The sequence below is a fragment of the Erinaceus europaeus genome, chromosome 6, assembly GCF_950295315.1.
Source record: "Erinaceus europaeus chromosome 6, mEriEur2.1, whole genome shotgun sequence".
Taxonomy (NCBI): domain Eukaryota; kingdom Metazoa; phylum Chordata; class Mammalia; order Eulipotyphla; family Erinaceidae; genus Erinaceus; species Erinaceus europaeus.
The window spans coordinates 7,655,685-7,674,370 of NC_080167.1; the positions used below are offsets into that span (position 1 = coordinate 7,655,685).

General features: G+C 45.6%; 1 long non-coding RNA gene across 1 annotated transcript in view; it reads right to left on the reverse strand.

The window, feature by feature from the left end:
• LOC132538989 (uncharacterized) overlaps positions 1-18,686 on the reverse strand; it is a 155,432-nt gene that overhangs the window by 26,153 nt on the left and 110,593 nt on the right. The window contains exon 3 of the long non-coding RNA XR_009550308.1: positions 14,843-15,021. This is a non-coding gene — a long non-coding RNA (uncharacterized LOC132538989). The remainder of the gene's footprint in view (positions 1-14,842; positions 15,022-18,686) is intronic.

Sequence of the window (18,686 nt, forward strand, 5' to 3'; positions counted from 1 at the left end):
AGGCAGGTGAATTGTCTGGCCCTGCCTTGCTCAGCAGTGTGTTCATCTGGGTTATAAGAGCCCTGATGCATCCATTAGCATCTAGTCTTAGGTCTGGCGTGTTGCTTTCAACAAATAAGTTCAGTAAATGTTTACCATTGTGGAGATTGTTAAATAAATAATGATACATTCACAGCATAGGATTTTATATATTCTCCTTCCGTTATTGCTAGAAAGTCCTAATGTTTATGGAAAGGAAGTCAAGAAAGGATATACCCAAAGATAAGCATGAGATACTCTTAGGGCTAACGCTTGGCTTCTTCTCTGGCTTCTCCCTATCTTCTAAATTTTCTGTGATGGGAATGCATTACTTAGGCAAGTAAACTCTAACTTCAATATAATCCTGCTTTGGGGGGCTAAAACATTAATTGCTTAAGACTCTGAGAGTTGGTATGCTGAGGTCTGGGATCTCACTTCTGCTCCTGCAGTTGCTCCAGGCAAGTCACCAGCTCTCAAAATTCAGCTTAGTTCTCTGAAAAAAAATGGGAGCATCTGTTTCTTTTGTCAAATTCACAATGTAGGGATTTCTTTTGTTTGTTTGTTAGCTTGCTTTTATCAGGGCACTGCTTAACTATGACTTATGGTGGTACAGAAGATTGAACTTGGGACCTGGGAGCCTCATGCATGAGAGTCTGTCTGCTTAACCGTTATGCTATCTCCCCCACCCTCAAATCTAAATCTTGGAGATGAAGAAATAGCTCACTTAGATAGTGCACTGTTTTAGCATGTGTGCAACCCAAGTTCAAGCCCAGCCCCCACTGCATTGAAGGAAGCTTTCAGACTACAGTCTCCCTCTCTCTGCATCTATATATATATATATATATTTCATGTTTTATTTTACTGATTTCATAAAAGAGAGAGAATTAATGAGGTGTCAGTCTGTCATTTGCAATCCTGTCATTTGCTAGGCCTGTATGTGGGACCTCGTGCATGCAAGTCTTTCACTACCCACTGACTCCCCTCCCCAACCACCATCTTGGGATGCATTGGATCGACCTTCTCATGGTGCATCCATGAGTACCCATTCATTGGGGAAACTGACGATCCTTCCTAGCTGACTGAATCCACATGGATCCCAGTCACTTTCAAAGCCAGCAACAAGCAGCTCCTGACAGCTTTCAACCTGACCTGTTGACTGGCTACGGAAGAAGGGCAAACGCTAGAAGAAGAAGAACCACCATCTTGTTCTTGATATTCAAACCGAAATGTTGATAGGCAATTTTGAAAACAGCTTTGCATTTTGATGGGTTATCATTAGTGAATCCTTTCTAGGGGTTGGGTGGCTACTACACTGCCTTCTCCCTTAGCAAAGACATGTGCAGGCCCATGCTTATATCCCCAGAGAGTGTCTAATGGTGGGAAATGCTAGGTGCTACAGGAAAGCACATGAAGAAAAGTAGTTCTTCACCCGACAGCCTCTTTTTTCTCCCCTAGGTCACCATTACCTAAGTGGCTACCCACTGCTTTACTTGTAAGATCTAGGTTCCAGATTCTCCTGAAATGATGCCTCCAGGCAGGAGGAATAGGGCAGGAGCTCAGAATAGGAGTGGGAACCTTCTCTCTCTCTCATCTCCAAGACTATCGCTGGGGCTCAGTGCCTGCACTACAAATTCAATGCTCCTGCTAATTTTTTCCCCATTTTTATTGAATAGGACAGAAAGAAATTGAGAGGGGAGGAGAAGATAAAGTGTAGAGAAAGATAAGACACCTGCAGACCTGCTTCACCACTTGTGAAGTGACCCCCTTATAGGTGGGGAGCTGGGGCTCAAACCAGGATCCTTATGCAGGACCTTGTGCTTTGTAATATGTGCGCTTAACCTGGTGTGCCACCACCCGGTCCCCCAACCCCTTCTCTTTCCTTCCTCTTCAAGTCAGACCCAGATTCCCAATGCCACCTCAGGGTCAGCTCAAACATTTCAGCACGTGTGCATGCATAGGAATAAGCAGCCTTGATATTTTCAGTTCTAATCATTTTCCCTTTAAGAATAAAAAATGCATTTGAGAGTCTGTGATGTTTTGCCTAAACTGAGCTGAGAGCTGTAGACCAAGGATGATGGCAGACACAAAGCCCTGGCTCATTACCCCTGCCTAATGTCGCCTCCACAGTCTCAGAGAGGAAGGCTCATTGGGCAGTCACCGAATGAGACCTCCATTAGGTCCCTTCCCCCTCTGGGACCTCAGTTTCCCCATCTGTAGAACTAGGAGGCCAGATAAAAAGTAAGAAGTATCTAGATACATACCTCACACACCTTGACAGGTCACACCCTACTCTTTGAAACTCCAAAGACATCATCAGCTCACAGAGACAGCATCCATCCTAATTGGTCCAGGGCTATCTGGAGTCAGGCTGGAGCTGTTATTTTTCCATCTTTGTTCAGTTGGTTCAGTTCATGCATCATCAACTTAGCATCTCATATGTCCTCTTTCCCCAAAATGATGCCATTCCTGTTCCTTCACTCCCCCAGATGCCACCAACTCAAGCTTCAGGGCAGAAAACAGACTTTGAGTTGAGCCACCATACACAGCAATAAGGTAAAACAACTTTCACCTTGGAAAAGAGGTATCTGGGGTATAGATTGACCTGTCAACATCCATGTCCAGTGGAGAAGCAATTACAGAAGCCAGACCTCTCACCTTCTGAGCCCCATAGAGATCTTTGATCCATACTCCCAGAAGGATAAAGAATACGGAAGCTTCCAATGGAGTGGAGAGGATATGGAACTCTGGTGGTAGGAACAGTATGGAATTGTACCCCTTTTATCCCTTTTATCTTGCTCATCATTATCAAATCACTAATAAAATAAATTCAAAACAAGAACAGTGCTTTGATTGAGATGAAAAAAAAAACAATCTATGACATAGAAAGTTTTCTCTGTGAGAGGTGCTTTGCTGCCAACTGTCTGTAGATTTTTTGACTTCTGCTTACATATCTGCTACTCCAAGAGCAAACTGCAAGCAGACATGAGCATTCTACAACAACTACCTCACCCAGAGGAGCTCGTCAAACCACATAGATTTCATACCTACAAAGCTTTCACTTCCTAGGTCTGGTGAGAGTAGAATATTCTCCTGAACAGATTCAACTGAGAACAACACCTGCATGGAACTATTTCAGGTGATGTGACCAGGACATACCCCTCCCTCAAACTTCCCCTTTGTTTTGCTTAAACAGACCCGCACAGATCCAGAAGTGGCCCACATCTGCTCACCCCACTGGATGAAAATATGAAATAAATATCTAGCCTTATTCTCTGATTCAAATGTTCTCCCTTCCTCCTTTTCCTTGATTCAATCTCTTCCTACTCAACCTTTGAGGCTTAGCTGAAATGCCAATTTTCTTCAAAAAGGGGATTCATGAGACTCTCCTTTTCAAAAATAGATCAGGTCCCCTCCCCTCCATATGGGCTTTTAGAACCTTTATCATCTCTTTATTGTATAACTATTACCTATGGTCTAGATTCCAGCACTAAGGCATGTCTACACGTAGTAGTTGCTCAGCAAAGATTTGCTACGTACTTGACTTGTTATCAATTTGTTGAAACTCTATGTCTGGGTGGTTCTGAGAGGCAGAACATGAGACTGGGGTTCTCGGGCATGTGATTTGTTGAAAAACAAGAGTGTGAGGGAGGCAGGAGAAGGAGCTAAGCCAGGATGTGGTATCAGGCAGACCCCACAGTGAGCTCTGGAACATGAGCTGAGCTGTTGGGTCTTTCCTGGAAGCAAGGGATGAGCCTTCAAACACTGGGGCCATTAGTCATAAGATGCAGAATGCCTCGGGAGGAAGGGCTGTGCACAAAGGGAGCTTTCAAGAGGGTTCATTTGAGTGACCCTTCCCCAGAATTGATATGCGCGTGGCAGCCAATACTGACAGGTTCCTTGGGCCAGAAAAGGGTCCAGATTTGGGTGCAACAATGGTATCCTTTTCAGCTGTGGGGGAGGAAGGATGCTGAGTAGAAACTCCAGACAGGGCACTGTGTCAAACTTGCTTTTGTGAAGCACAACAGGCCTCTTGACACAGAGATGCCTTGCTGGGGCTCACATGGAGTAGCTCCAACGGGAGGCGGGGGGTAATGCCTCTGACCCTCCCTCACCAGCTCTAGTGGCTGCGTGAATTAGAAAGAGGCATCGGGAGACATTCTGGTATGAACATCTCTTTATTTGAAGATGGGTTACAGGCCTTTATACTGAGTTAAACAAAGGACATTTGTCACATATGTCAGAAATTACAGGTTTCTTAAAGGTCAGCCTGCCCCCATGGTACGGGGTTGGTATGACAAGAATTGATGAGATACATAAAGGTCAAAACAATTAGTTTCCATGATGCAGGCAAGATAATTATCCAAAGGTATTTGAGAGAAGCATAGGGGTTAAACCAGTAAGGTGAGGGAGAGAAGAAGAAAAAAACAAAACTTGATGTAAATCACAGATATCAAAGGACACAAGGAAATAGAATATGGGGTCTTACTGCCTGGTACTGACAGAGGTGTATGATAGAGTGTGCTCTCCTATATGATCAAAAGATGAAGTTATAGTGAATGTGTGAACTTTGAATGAACCCTCAAGCAGGCAGCCATTTGGCCTGCTAGCAGGGGGAACTAAGTGAGAGAGGCTTGTAGGCTTTCTGTGAGCTTGAGAGATTAACAAGGAGAAACTGAGTCTGGGAGACGTTTCCCTCTTGGCTCATCTCTATAAGGAGAGAGGCTAACAAGTGGGGTGTCTTTCCAGACCTCCATCCAAGGATGGGAGAGCTCCCCTAAGCTCTACCAAGATTTCACATAGTCCCACAATGCCTGGCAGGGAACAAATTCAATAAATCCTTGTGGAATGAATGGGCGAGGAATGACTTGTGGTTGCCTTTTCACATTAATTAAAAAAAAAAAAAATCCCGGGGCTGGGCATTGGCACAGTGAGTTAAGCGCATGTGGCACAAAGCACAGGGACCAGCGTAAGGATCCCAGTTTGAACCCCTGGCTCCCCACCTGCAGGGGGGTTACTTCACAAGCGGTGACACTGGTCTATAGGTGCCTATCTTTCTCTCCCCCTCTCTGTCTTCCCCTCCTCTCTCTGTCCTATATACCAGTAATGACAGCAATAACAACAACAAAGATAAACAACAAAGGCAACAAAAGGGGAAAAAATAGCCTCCAAGAGCTCATAGTGCTTGCATCGAGTCCCAGCAATAACCCTGGAGGCAAAAAACAAAAACAAAATCCTGTAACAACTGTTGATATTTTATTTTATTTTTGTTGATTTTTTATTTCTTTGCTATAGAAAACATGGATGATCAAATACTTTTAAGAACTCAGTGATGGCTTTGCACAAACAGACTAACAGACATTTGAAAAGCAGGCATATTCCAGATGAGGTATTGAGAACTAGGTTAAAAACCTGACCAATCCCTTGCAATATTACTACAACCCTCTAGGAGGTGGTGGTTTGCAGGACAGACTCCACCACTCTAGTGAAACTAGGTTTTTTGTTTGTTTGTTTGTTTGTTTGTTTCTATTCCTAAAGCATGACTTATTCTGGGATTCTGCTTCCATCCCCATGGCTTTGTTCTGGCTGTGTCCTCAGCATGGAATGCCCTTTCAAGTCCACCTCCATTTCTAGGTAAACGAAGCCCCCTCTGTCTTTCAAGTCTCGGTCCAAATGTCAACTCTCTTGAAACCTATCCTGATTCCATCCAGGTAAGCAGACATTGCCTCCTCCTTGATATATATATATATATCTCTTCTGCTTTTATCTCTAGTCCTGACCGCTCAATGTGGAGATTTAACAAGCCAACGACATAGAGAAAAAGAGAGAGTTCTAAAATAGATGTGCTAACATTTGTCCAAAGACCTTGAAAGAGGTCTTACCAGTGCCGTCATTTAATAAAAACAGAAAGGAGGGAGTTGGGCTGTAGCGCAGTGGGTTAAGCGCAGGTGGCACAAAGCACAAGGACCGGCATAAGGATCCCGGTTTGAACCCCGGCTCCCCACCTGCAGGGGAGTCGCTTCACAGGCGGTGAAGCAGGTCTGCAGGTGTCTGTCTTTCTCTCCCCCTCTGTCTTCCCCTCCTCTCTCCGTCTCTCTCTGTCCTATCCAACAACGATGACAACAACAATAATAACTACAACAATAAAACAACAAGGGCAACAAAAGGGAATAAATAAATAAAATAAAATATTAAAAAAAATAGAAAGGAAAAAAAAGTTCATTTAAACACAAAAAGAGAAAAGGGAAAGGAAGGGCATTCTTTCAAAGCAAGGAACCATTTCAACGATGCAATATGAAAATAATCATAGAAAGGCTGGTTCTTTTTTTCTCTCTCCTGTTTCTAGAGCCCTACTAATATATGTGTGTGTGTGTGTGTGTGTGTGTGTGTTATATAATATATAATGATATATGTTTTATATATACGTACCAATAAGCTCAAGTCAAGAGAGGGAGAATTTGAAAAATTTGCCCCCTCATTTTTCCCTGTCTTTACTGTGTTGTCACTTCAAGCCAGAGCTTCTCATGGTGCTGAACCAGAATGTGTCTGATTCCCCACCATCTCCCTTACAAAGCCTGACTCCTGGTGTGTGATCGCAGGCTAGTTGGTGGAGCCTTACAAAGGGCATACTTTCTCTGAAATTGTTTTTATTCCTGATCCCTTGTCCTCATTACCACTGATAGTTAAAAGGAGCCAAGACACATAGACACATCTAGTAACAAGAAGAACATTAATTTGAACCTAGGCTGTCTGAAGTCTGAGATTTTATTCTGTCCTTATGAGGTAGTTCTAGAAGTATGAAATAAATGTGCAAAGAGCATAGGACTTGCATGTGTGAGAGTCCAGGTTTGAGTCAAGGGGTTCCACACAAGGCAACATAATGTTCTGGTTCTTTCTGTCCATATCTCTAATAAATAAAACTTAAAACAAACAAACAAAAGGAGTTCTTGCAGTGGAAAAATTCTTGTTTTGGAAAGAGAGCAATGAGGGGGGGGCCAGGCAGTAGCGCAATGGGTTAAGTGCACATGGCGTCAAGCGCAAGGACCAGCATTAAGGATCCTGTTTCGAGCCCCCTCATCCCCACCTGCAGGGGAGTCGCTTCACAGGCGGTGCAGCAGGTCTGCAGGTGTCTATCTTTCTCTCCTCCTCTCTGTCTTCCCCTCCTCTCTCCATTTCTCTCTGTTCTATCCAACAACAACAATAACAAGGGCAACAAAATGGGGGGGGGGGAAATGGCCTCTAGGAGCAATGGATTTGTAATGCAGGCACCGAGACCCAGCGATAACCCTGGAGGCAAAAAAAAAAAAAAAAAAGAAAAGAGAAAAGAAAAGAAAAGAAAAGGAAAGAAAAGTGAGAGTGAAGAGAGCCTTTGGCTTTTTGTCTCTTAGCTTAGCACTAAGGGTCCCCATTTGTCCACCCCATTTGAAGGGGGAAGATGCCAAAATATTCAGGTTTGCAGTCTCATTCTCTGAGGAGGTGTTAAGGATGTGACAGGTTTCTGTGGACCAGCCTTAAGCTCTGTGATGTGGACTCTCTGTTTCAGCACTGGGTGCTTCCTTGGTTGAACAGGTGACTTGCCGTGCCTGACTTTTTATTCCAAAGTGCGTAATGGAAAACAAAGACGCTTGGGTCCTGGCTCCTTTCTGGATATCAGACATGGGGTCCATGGTTCACCTTGAACTGCTTTGGGTCACTGCTCTTTGGGGAGGTTCTTGGGAGAACAGGGCCAAAAGTGGAACCGACAGCATGCTGGGTCACAGTACTAACTCCTGATACCCCAGGAATTTGGGCGAGGAGGGAGGGGTGCAGAGCTGTCCTGAGAAGTCAGAATGCTTGCTGCCCAGACTCTTGGTCTGGAATAACGAGTTCTCCTCTGGTCACGTGCTGTGTAAATCAGCGAGGACGGGGAGTTAATCATGCACAGGAAATGAAGCCTTTCTCTGCGTTAATGAGCACAGAGCTCAGAGCAGCCTCTGTTTACTCCCTCTACTTTCAAATCTCTCACAGTTTGGACAATTAATTGTACCCGATAAGCTCTCTTTGTTTTCAGGCACCAGGGAGGAAAAACCCTCAGTTCGCCCTGAAACACACACATATTCCTGAGCAGTGGGTAGAGGGGTCTCCATACAGGATCTTTGCCCACTTTGAATGATGTGTGTATGTATGAGAGAGAAAAAGAGAGGAAGAGAGCATTTAGGATAAACAAATAATTTTGGTGTCTATTTTTAGAAGCACTGTGTACCGTATCAGGCAGGTAACCAAGGGCTTCACTGGTAAGATTCTGTTTCATCATAACAGAGTTACGGGGGAGGTGTGACTACTCCGGTTTTGTAGAGGACAGCACCAAGACTGGGGGGGGTAAGGCCACTTGTCCAAGCCGCCCTACCAGCAGAAACTGGCTAGGAAGAGGCGGGGGGGGGGGGGGGGGAGGAGGCATCAGACTATTATGACTCCAGGTCTCAGTCCTGAGTTGTTCAACTCTACTTTGTGTTTTCAGCAGGAAATTTCACTTACTTTCATGACTCCCGACCGAGTGCACCTGTCCACAGGCAGAATCTGCCTGCCTGAGTTCCCATCCCCAAAGTGGCACTTTTAAGTACCCAGAAAGTTCTTTCACCTCTACAAGTTTCAAGGTCCTCATCTATCAACCAGAACATTCATGGTGGTATGTGAAAAATAATACCAGGCTGCCACATTCATATCAGGAATATCAGGGGATCAGGAGAGTTCACCCAGAAGAGCACACAGCTTGTTGTGCAGGAGGCCCTGGATTCAAGCCCCAGCACCAACAAGACAGCACTTAGGGAACCCAGAGGATGGTGGGGTGGTACACTGGCCTCTCTCTCTCTCTCTCTCTCTCTCTCTCACACACACACACACACACACACACACACACACACACACACACACACACACACACACACACAAAGAAAAACACAGGGCCAGGAAAGCAGCTCATGGTGGCACTGCCCATGCATACACCCCTGGGTCCATCCTTCTGGGACTCACTATAAAACAAACAAACAAACAACAGTTGTGGAGGGAGGATAGTTCAGTTGGTAGAGCATAGAACTTGCATGTCTGAGATTCCTGGTTTGATCCCCGTGGTACCACAATAATGCTGGAACCATGTTCTGGCTTTTTCCTCTCGTTGAAATTCACTAATAGGGTAGAGGAGACAGTATAATGGTTCTGAAAAAGACTTTCATGGCAGGGACTCTGAGGTTCCAAGTTCAATCCCCAGCACCACCACATGCTGGAGCTGAGCAGTGCTTTGGTCTCTCTCTCTCTCCTTCTTTATCTCTCTCACTAAAATAAAGAACAAAAATCTTTACAAAATAAAGTCTCTAATGCATATAAAATAAATAAATGTTTTAAAACCTTAAATAAAAAAGCAATATTTTTTTAAAAGGATGTGGCTAGGAGGTCGGCAGTGAATTAGCCTGCATACTCAGTGCACATGCTACAGGCTCCAGAGCCCCTCATCTCCAGGCTTCCAGAAAAGACTCTTCCAGGCCCAGAAGCAGATCAGCCAGTGAGAGCAAGTTAGAGCCAGCAAGTGAGAAGCCAGGGCCAGGCAGCAACTTTGTACCAAACTCTCTGACACGAAACCACTGTGAAGAATAACGGAGACTTCCAAGTGCCTACTGTGTGTCCGGCAGCACAGATGCACTTGATGGGCTTCATCTCACATGATCTGAAAGGTGCAGGACCATACCCGCTCGTTCACAGATGAGACAATGGGAGCTCGGAGGGCTGTCCTCCGTGAGGACTCTAACAGGCTTCCTCAACCTCCACCCTGCAGGTCCCTCTGAGCACCTCCTCCTGCCCCCACCCCCACTGCCTTCTCATGCCTCACAGACACCGTCCTCCAAAATCCAGTGGCCAGTTATCTGGGCTTCTCAGCTTTAGATCATCTCGGGCAGAGCATTCCACATATTTCCATCGGTTTGTGTTTTTTTTTTAATTATTTATATGTATTTATTTGTTTTCCCTTTTGTTGCCCTTGTTATTTTATTGTTGTAGTTATTACTGTTGTTGTTATTGATGTTGTTGTTGGACAGAACAGAGAGAAATGGAGAGAAGAGGGGAAGACAGAGAGGGGGAGAGAAAGACAGACACCTGCAGACCTGCTTCACTACCTGTGAAGCGACTCCCCTGCAGGTGGGGAGCCGGGGGCTCAAACCCGGGATCCTTAGCCAGTTCTTGTGCTTCACGTGTGCTTACGGTTTGGGTTTTCACTCCGAATGCCTTTTGGTTTTCAGATTGGCAATAAGCACTTTAGTCCTCCCAGGGATGGTTCCCACAAAACTGCTCCTAACGTTCTCTGGTAGGTACATGAGTGTTGAGGGGAGAGAGGAGGCCGAACCCTCTCCTCGCCCAGGTGCACAAGGTTATTGACAAACCAGACCTTGAGAATCACAGAGGTTTCTCTCTCCCAAAGAAACATGCCAGGACTGTTGAGGAGCCGGGGGGGGGGTGTCAATAGTCTGAAACTTCAAACCTGTCTCTGAAGGAACAGGAATGGAGAGTGAAGGTGATAGGGCAGGGAGATAGCTCACCTGGAAGAGTGCACACCTTACCCCAGCACCAACAGACAGCACGCAGGGAACCCAGTGGATGGTGGGGTGGTACATTGCTCTCTTTCTCTCTCTCACTCACAGAGAAGTAAAGAAAGAAAAACATGGGGCCAGGAAAGCAGCTCATGGTGGTACTACTGCCCATGTATATACTCCTGGGTCCACCCCCCCTGGGACTCACTATAAAACAAACAACAGTTGTGGAGAGAGGATAGTATGAGGACCTGAGTTTCAACCCCTGCACCACATGGGAGCATCATGGATGGCAGTGGGAAGCTCCATGGATGGTGGAGTAATGCCGAGACTGATCTCTCTCTCTCTCTCTCTCTCTCTCTCTCTCTCTCTCTCTCCCCTTTCTCTTTCTCTTTCTCTCTTTCCTTCAAGATAGATGAACAAAGTTGGGCCTGGGAGGTTGACCATTGATGTTACACATGTGCATGGCCCTGAGTTCACTCCCCAGAGCCACACATTAAGAAGAGAAAGACAGAAGAAGGCTGGACGGTGGTGCACATAGTAAACATACATGGTACTAAGCGAAGCGTAAGGACCCACATAAGGATCTGGGTTCAAGCCCCTGGCTCCGCACCTGCAGCGGAGCACACTTCACAAGCAGTGAAGCAGGTCTGCAGGTGTGTCTATCTTTCTCCTTCTCAATCTCCCTCCCACCCACACCCCAATTTCTCTCTGTCCTATCCAATAAAATGGGGGAAATGACTGCTAGGAGCAGTGGATTCATTGTGTTGGCAGCAAGCCCCAGTGATAATCCTGGAGGTAAAAGAAAGAAAGAAAGTAAGTAAGTAAGTAGGAAGGAAAGGAAAGGAAGGAATGAGAAAGAAAGAAAGAAAGAAAGAAAGGAAGGAAGGAAGGAAGGAAGGAAGGGAGATAGTAAGGATGACTTATAGGCCGAGTCTAAAAAGAAAGAGCGGTGAGGTAGGCACAGCTAGAGGCAGAGGGAAAAAATAAGGAACCACCTACAACTTTGCATTACTTGTTCCTTCTACTAAAATATCTTTCCCCAGTCACTGAACCCTTATTCATGCTTCAAATCCCAATGACATGCCACCAACTCTAAGCTTTACCTGAGCCTCCCCAGCCGCCCCCTCCTGCTGACACAGCCATGCTTCCTGGGGAAGTACAGAGTTCAGTTCACTCTTAGCAGCTGGAGAGGCAGGTCAATAAGACCTCACTCCTGCTTCAGGTAACCCAGGACCTGATTCTCACTCCATCCAGCACTCACTGACTGGGCAGCCTCATGCAAGCCACTCCCATGCTCTCAGCCTTGGTTTCATCTGCAAAATGGGAGTTCACAGGACCTCTTAGCCCAGTGCCCAGGACATAGGATGAGCTCGATGAGAGAGGAGCAAATGCCTGTATTACTATCCTCAGGCTCCCTCCCTCCGCAGAATTCCCAGAGCATCACTTTGATACTGTCCATTCTATTGATCTGCTATTTGCCCTCCACAGCCTTGTTTTGTTAATTAACATTTCATGTGTGCATATCTCCTTCCCTTAAGGATACTGCAAGGTCCCTGGGGGTAGGAAATGTATCTTCTCCTTTTATATCCTCCCCAGCTGCAAGAACAGTGCCAAACACGCACCGCCTGCTCCAATATTTGCAGAATAAATTCTTAACACTTTGGCTACAAGAATAGGTGCTTCTTTTGCTTGGCAACAGAACAAATACCGTTTTGTATTTGCATTCTTGTCTCCGAGGCTAATTGATGCAGGTCTCATAATCATAAAAACCCCTCTAAACTCTCCCCTAATAATGACAGAAGCCATCAATTAAACAAACCATTAGATGTATCAACAATCTATTAATCTGTTCTTCATGGAGGGACATAGGTTGATTTTTTCAGCTGTCTGGCTGCACAGAGAAAGTGGGTATAACTGGATATCCAGCCTGATGGCTCGTGCTCCAGCTGTACAACTTACTCTATGAAGCAGAGATGAAGAGAGAATGTAAGTGGCATACACATGGAAAGAGAAGACATGCCCAGAGCATTTAACCCAGGTCTAGAACCTTGCAGATTGGCTGTAAACATTGGAGAGGTGGGGAGTAGAACTAGGTGCCAGAAAGGAGATATATGCTACTTGCCATCTGAGTGACCCTGGACAAGTCATTTTAGTTCTTTAGACTTCAGTTTTTTATAAGCAAGATAAAAATGAAAATATCTGTATTGGGGGGTTATTATGAAGATTAAATGAGGTCATGCATTAGAAATGACAGTAACAACACATGTTGGCGAGGTTGTGGGAGAATAGGAATCCTTCTACACTGCTGGTGGGAGTGCAAATTAGCCCAACTCCTGTGGAAAACTGTCTAGAAAGTATTTATAATGTTAGGACTGGACCTATCCTACTGCCTGGCAATTCCTCTCCTAGGGATACATCCAAAGGAAACAAGCACACCCATCCAAAGAGAGCTATATATACCTATGTTCATAGCAGCACAATTCTTAATATACAAAACCTGGAAGCAACCTAAGTGTCCAATAACAGATAAGTGGCTGAGAAAGCTGCAGCGTATATACACACAACGGAATACTACTCAGCTACTAAGAATGGTGAATTCACCTTCTCCACCTCATGTTGGATGGAGCTTGAAGGAATCATATTAAGTGAGATAAGCCAGAAAGAGAAGGATGAATCTGGGATGGTTGCACTCATAGGGGGGACTTAAGAAACAAGAACAGAAAGCAAAAACACAAAGCAGAACTTGGACTGGGTTTGGTATACTGCACCAAAGCAAAGGACTCTGGGGAGGAAGGGCAAGGAGGGGCCTGGAAGGGGGCACTCTGAGGGTCCTGGTGCAGGGTGGTAGAAAAGGACCCGGGTGGAGGCTGTGTTTTGCAGACACCTGTCATGCTGAGTTGAGGAATTTTACCCATGTGTCAGCATCTGTACTGTGACCATTATCCCATGAACAAAACAATAATAAATAAAACTATTTTTAAAATGAGTTCACATGTATACTATAATAGTTGTCCTTGTTGGCAGAGGTGATACAGTGGAGGAAAAGGGCAGAGCGGGGAGCCAGAGGATACCTCTGTAGACAGAGTATGTGTCTTGCTGCATGACAGGCCCTGAGCTCAAGCCCTAACATGACACGGGAGTACTGTGAACAACACCGGGGAGCTCCAGCAGGATGGCAGAGTGATGCTGTACTGTCTCTCCCTCTCCCTGTCTCTCTATATAATTGAAAAATCAGCTCGGCGTGATGAAATAGTGCATGCACCACATATGAGGCCCCAGAACCCCTCCCCATCCCAAAATAAAACAAATACAGGGAAAGAAAATAGGGAGACTATTTCAGAAACAGGTAATAACACATGTAAAGGATGTGGCACTGTTTGTTCTTTAAATATATTTTTAAGCATATACTATGTGCCAAACCTGGTCCTAGGTGTGAAAATATGAATGAGTGTGAGGTCCTGCCCTCATGAATATTACCCTAGTGTGTTTACAATAAGACTGAAAAGGTGGGGCTGGGCGGTGGTGCAGCTGATTGAGTGCATATATTACAATGCCCAAGGACTAGAGTTTGAGCCCCCGGTCCCCAGCTGCAGGGGAAAGCTTTGCAAGTGGTGAAGCAGGACTGCAGGTGTCTCTCTGTCTCTTCCCCTCTCTATCACCTCCTTCCCTTTCTATTTCTGGCTGTCTCTATCCAATAAATAAATAAATAAGTAAGTAAATAAATACAATAAGAGAAAAAAGAAAAGACTAGAAGTAGCTTATCAGACAGCCCACACCCAGGCGTCTTCACAGGAACATGCATACCATGAAGAGAGAAGAGCAGTGACACTGACACTCTGAACTTAAAACATCAGCTCAGTAGTCACTTCCCAGATTCAGTGCCTCATCTGCAAAGCCAGAGTGACAACCACTCCCTCCCAGGACTATAGTATAGATCCAGGGAAGCCCAGGGCCTAAATAAAGCAGCCAGGCAGTGAGTAGGGAGAGCTCTTTGCTGCTGCTAAGACAGAGTATCCCTTCTTTAACAACTAGAGCTCTCCGCTCAGAATGAGGCAAGCCCTTCATCAGCCTGAGTGGCCAGTAGCCCTCTGCTGGGCCACAGCTGGCTGTAAACAAGATGCAGGTTAACAGGATTAAACAAAGAGCCTATTGCTTCTGGCCCCCAGTCTGCAGGTTGCTGGCCATTGATAAAAACAGGCTGTAATACAAAGAGCAACTTCCCAGCAGCCACTGCCCCATAAATCATCAGCTACCAAGGGCTACTGAATTACCTTTGGAAGATGGATGACACCTTGCTGGAAGGCTGCTTGATAAGGTTTCCCTTTGAATAATTCCATGTAGAAAGCTGGGTTTGAAAAATGGGGTCTTTTCACCAGCTCAACTCCATTCACGACCGGTTCTTCCAGGTTCTTTCAAGATAAACACATTTCCTTCCTGGCTACCAGAGCACCTATGAGAAAGGATGAAACTTTACCGTCAGGTCCCAGGGAAGTGTCTACTTCTGCCCAAGACACAACAGATGCTTTTGCATTGTTGTTACTCCTCACTGTTCAAAGTATGCACATATGAATAAGAGCTCTCCTTTACAAATGCATTCCATGCACTAGGCAATGTACAAAGCATTTGAGCTCAAGAAAGCCTTGAACAATCCTAAGAAGTAAGTCTGCCCACTTCCTCCATTTGGTCGGTGGGGAAATGAAAGGTCAGAGAGGAGACATGACATCCTTGAGGTCACGCAGCCCATCAGGATTGGAGCTGGGTCTCAAGCCTATCCTCTTAGCAAGAACCAGAAATCCTTGGCATAGGTGCTGACTTTCTTTTCCTTTTGGGATACAGCTCCAGGAAATGAACCCAAGGGGTTGTTCATGGGCCACATACTGGCACTGAGCAGCCTCCCCAGCCCAACTCTTCCATTCACTACTTGGAGAAAAGAGAAAGGGTAAGACAGACACACAGAGAGACATCCTAGCACTGCTCCACCACACAAAGGTACCAGGATCTGAACCCAGGACCTTGCACAAAACAGCATGTGTGTGTTTTGCTAGGTGAGCTGTCTCCAGACCCCTGGGAGATATTTAGCAGCAGTCTCTTCCCTCACAGATTTCAGTAGCATGTCTTTTGTCGGGTCAAAAAAAGAAAGAAAGAAAATGTCTCCAGATTTTACCAAATGAACCCTGGGGGATAAAAATCACTCCCACTTGAGAACCACTGATTTAGAACAATAAGGTTCACTTTTCACTCCTGAGACTCTGTATGTGGGTCATGGACTCTCCTGGAATGGGACCACAAGGACCCATTGTAACTCTGCCATCTCAGAGGGTTTTGCTTCCTGCCAAGCACAAGAGAAATAGAGAATAGAGAACTCTCTTCTTAACCTTCTCACACCAGAAACAGCACCTGCTGCTTATGCTTTCAAGCCAATTGGTGACAGCCTTCACTTCAAGGGAGAAGGAAGCCTGGTAGACATAAGAGAGCAATAGACTACTCAGTGACTTCTGCTGATCATTCATTTAATAAACATTTAGTGAGATGCTGGCATATCTCAGTGATGGACAGACAGATTTCCACCCTGACCACAAAGCACCACTTCATGTTGAAATTAAAAGAGTATGGCCTAGTTTGGTAGAAGGAATTCTTCTTTTTTCATGTTTTTATTATCTTTATTTATTGGATAGAAACTGCCAGAAATTGAGAGGGAAGGAGGAGATAGACAGAGAGAGACCTGCGGCCTTGCTTCACCACTCTCAAAGCTTTCTCCCTGCAGGTGGGGGCCAGGGGCTCAAAGCCGGGTCCTTTCACACTGTAACGTGTCGCTCAACCAGGTGCGCCACCACCCAGCCCCAAGAAGGGATTCTTAAAGAGATCCATAGGTGTTCAGAATAAGATAAAAATTATCTCAGCAATTCTGCTGGATCCTGAAGCCTCATTAAGAACCTGAAATAAATCTTTCAGAAGCCTAAGTAATCTTTCTCTCTTTTGTTCTCCTGCCACTCTTGTATCTGTCCTCAAACAAAGACTACAACTGAGTCAACATCCCCCCAGTAATGAGTCCTGCATGCCCAGAGCACATTGAGAGTTTCAACAGTCAGCTTTCGCTCCGTTATGGGGTAGTCACAAGCAACTTCCAAAATGTCACCGTCACTTAAAGCAGCACTAACTCGCTGCTGATACACGTCACTCACAAGTCCGTTTTGGCTCTGCCCCCTGGTCTTTATTCCCGTAGGGCTACCTCAATCTCCATCATGAGTCAGAAGGGAAAGAGCACGTAGAACCATTGCTGGTGCATGAAGTTTCTATTCAAGCATCATGGCATGCCCATCTGCTGACATTCAGCTCACCCAAGCAAGCCACAAGGCCAGGAATGACATCAGCAGAGCAGAAAGCAATAGGGAGGGATGAACACCAGCAAGGGGCTTTGTAAGAAGGGTTGGGTTATCACCCAAAGAAGGACTCCAGCGTCCAGTGGATAAAGGCCAGAGATGCTGAGCACACTACAATGTACCAACACCAAAGAATTTGATGGTCTTAAATACCAAACCGCCCACATAGATGAGGTTCTCAAATCCCATCCTCAAGAGAACATTGGACATAGTGGGGTAGGGAGATGCTACTGGCCACTAGTGGGCAAAGATCAAGGACATTATTAATGTCCTATGGGCACAGGGACAACCTCCACAACAAAGAATCAGCCCATCCCAAATGTCAATGGTGCCAAGACTGAGGAACCCGAAATCAGCCTCAAGAAGCAGCTGGACTTACCTAGTTACCCACTCATTGACTTATTCATTCATTCATCAATCATTAAAGATTCCTTAATGCTTGCAGCATTTCAGGTAACATGTTAGGTCTTGGGATAAAACAGAAGTAAACATGACTGCAATTCCTGTTCAGTGGAGCTGAGAGTTTGCTCAGAGAGACAGACATTAATCAAATCATCACAGTGAGTGTGTTCCATTACAAAAGGACTTTTGTATATTTCTGGTGGGAATGTAAATTGGTATAGCCTCTATGGGAGACATGAGGCACAGAAATGCCTTGAAAAACTAGAATTGGAAATATTGTATGACCCAGCAATACTGATTTTAGGCATTTATCTGAAGCATATGAAAGCATGGATTTGAAGGGCTGTGTGCACCCCTGTGTTCACAGCAGCACTTCTCACAGGAGCGAAACAAGGCATCAGCTGAAACGTCCATCACAGACCATGGGATAAAGAATCTGTGGGAGGCACAGTCAATGCTCCGCTGTCAAAAAATAAATAAATAAATAAATTGTGCCTTTTGCGAACACATGGGTGATATCTGAGGTGATTATGCTAAGCGAAACAAGTCAGGAAGCGAAAGACAAGTGCTGGATGGTTTCCCAGACTACAGAAGGAGCCACAGCAAATGCGCCTGTTCTTCTTCTAGCGTTTGCCTTTCTTCCGTAGCCAGTCAACAGCATCAGGTTGAGCCTGATGGAAAGTTTCAAGACCTCCTTTGAATCTGGAGAGGTGGCAGTCGTTGACTATGTGGGTCATAGTCTGTCTGGAGCCGCAGGGGCAGTTCGGGTCGTCTCTGGCTCCCCAGCGATGGAACATAGCGGCGCACTGGCCATGGCCTGTTTGATAGCGATTGAGGAGGGCCCAATCATAACGTGCTAGGTCAAAGCCAGGTTGACACTTGCAGGGGTCTGTGATGAGGTGTTTGTTCTTGACCTCAGCTGACTGCCAACTCTGTTTCCAAGAGTCTGGAACAGAGAAGTTCAGTGTAGGCGTAGGGGACCAGATTGGATGACGAGACGTCAAGTGTTGGACAGGGTGGGCGAAGATATCCGTGTATATTGGCAGGTCCGGTCGAGCGTAGACGTGGGAAATGAACTTAGATGATGCCACATCTTGACGAATATCTGGCGGGGTGATGTTGCTAAGAACTGGCAGCCATGGAACCGGGGTGGAACGGATGGTTCCAGAAATTATCCTCATGGAGGAATATAATTTGGAATCGACCAAGTGGACATGGGGGCTACGGAACCATCCTGGGGCATAGTATTCTGCAGTGGAATAGCATAATGCCAGAGAGGATGATCGTAGTGATGATGATCTTCTTCTAATGCGCCAGTAAAACAGCACAAAAG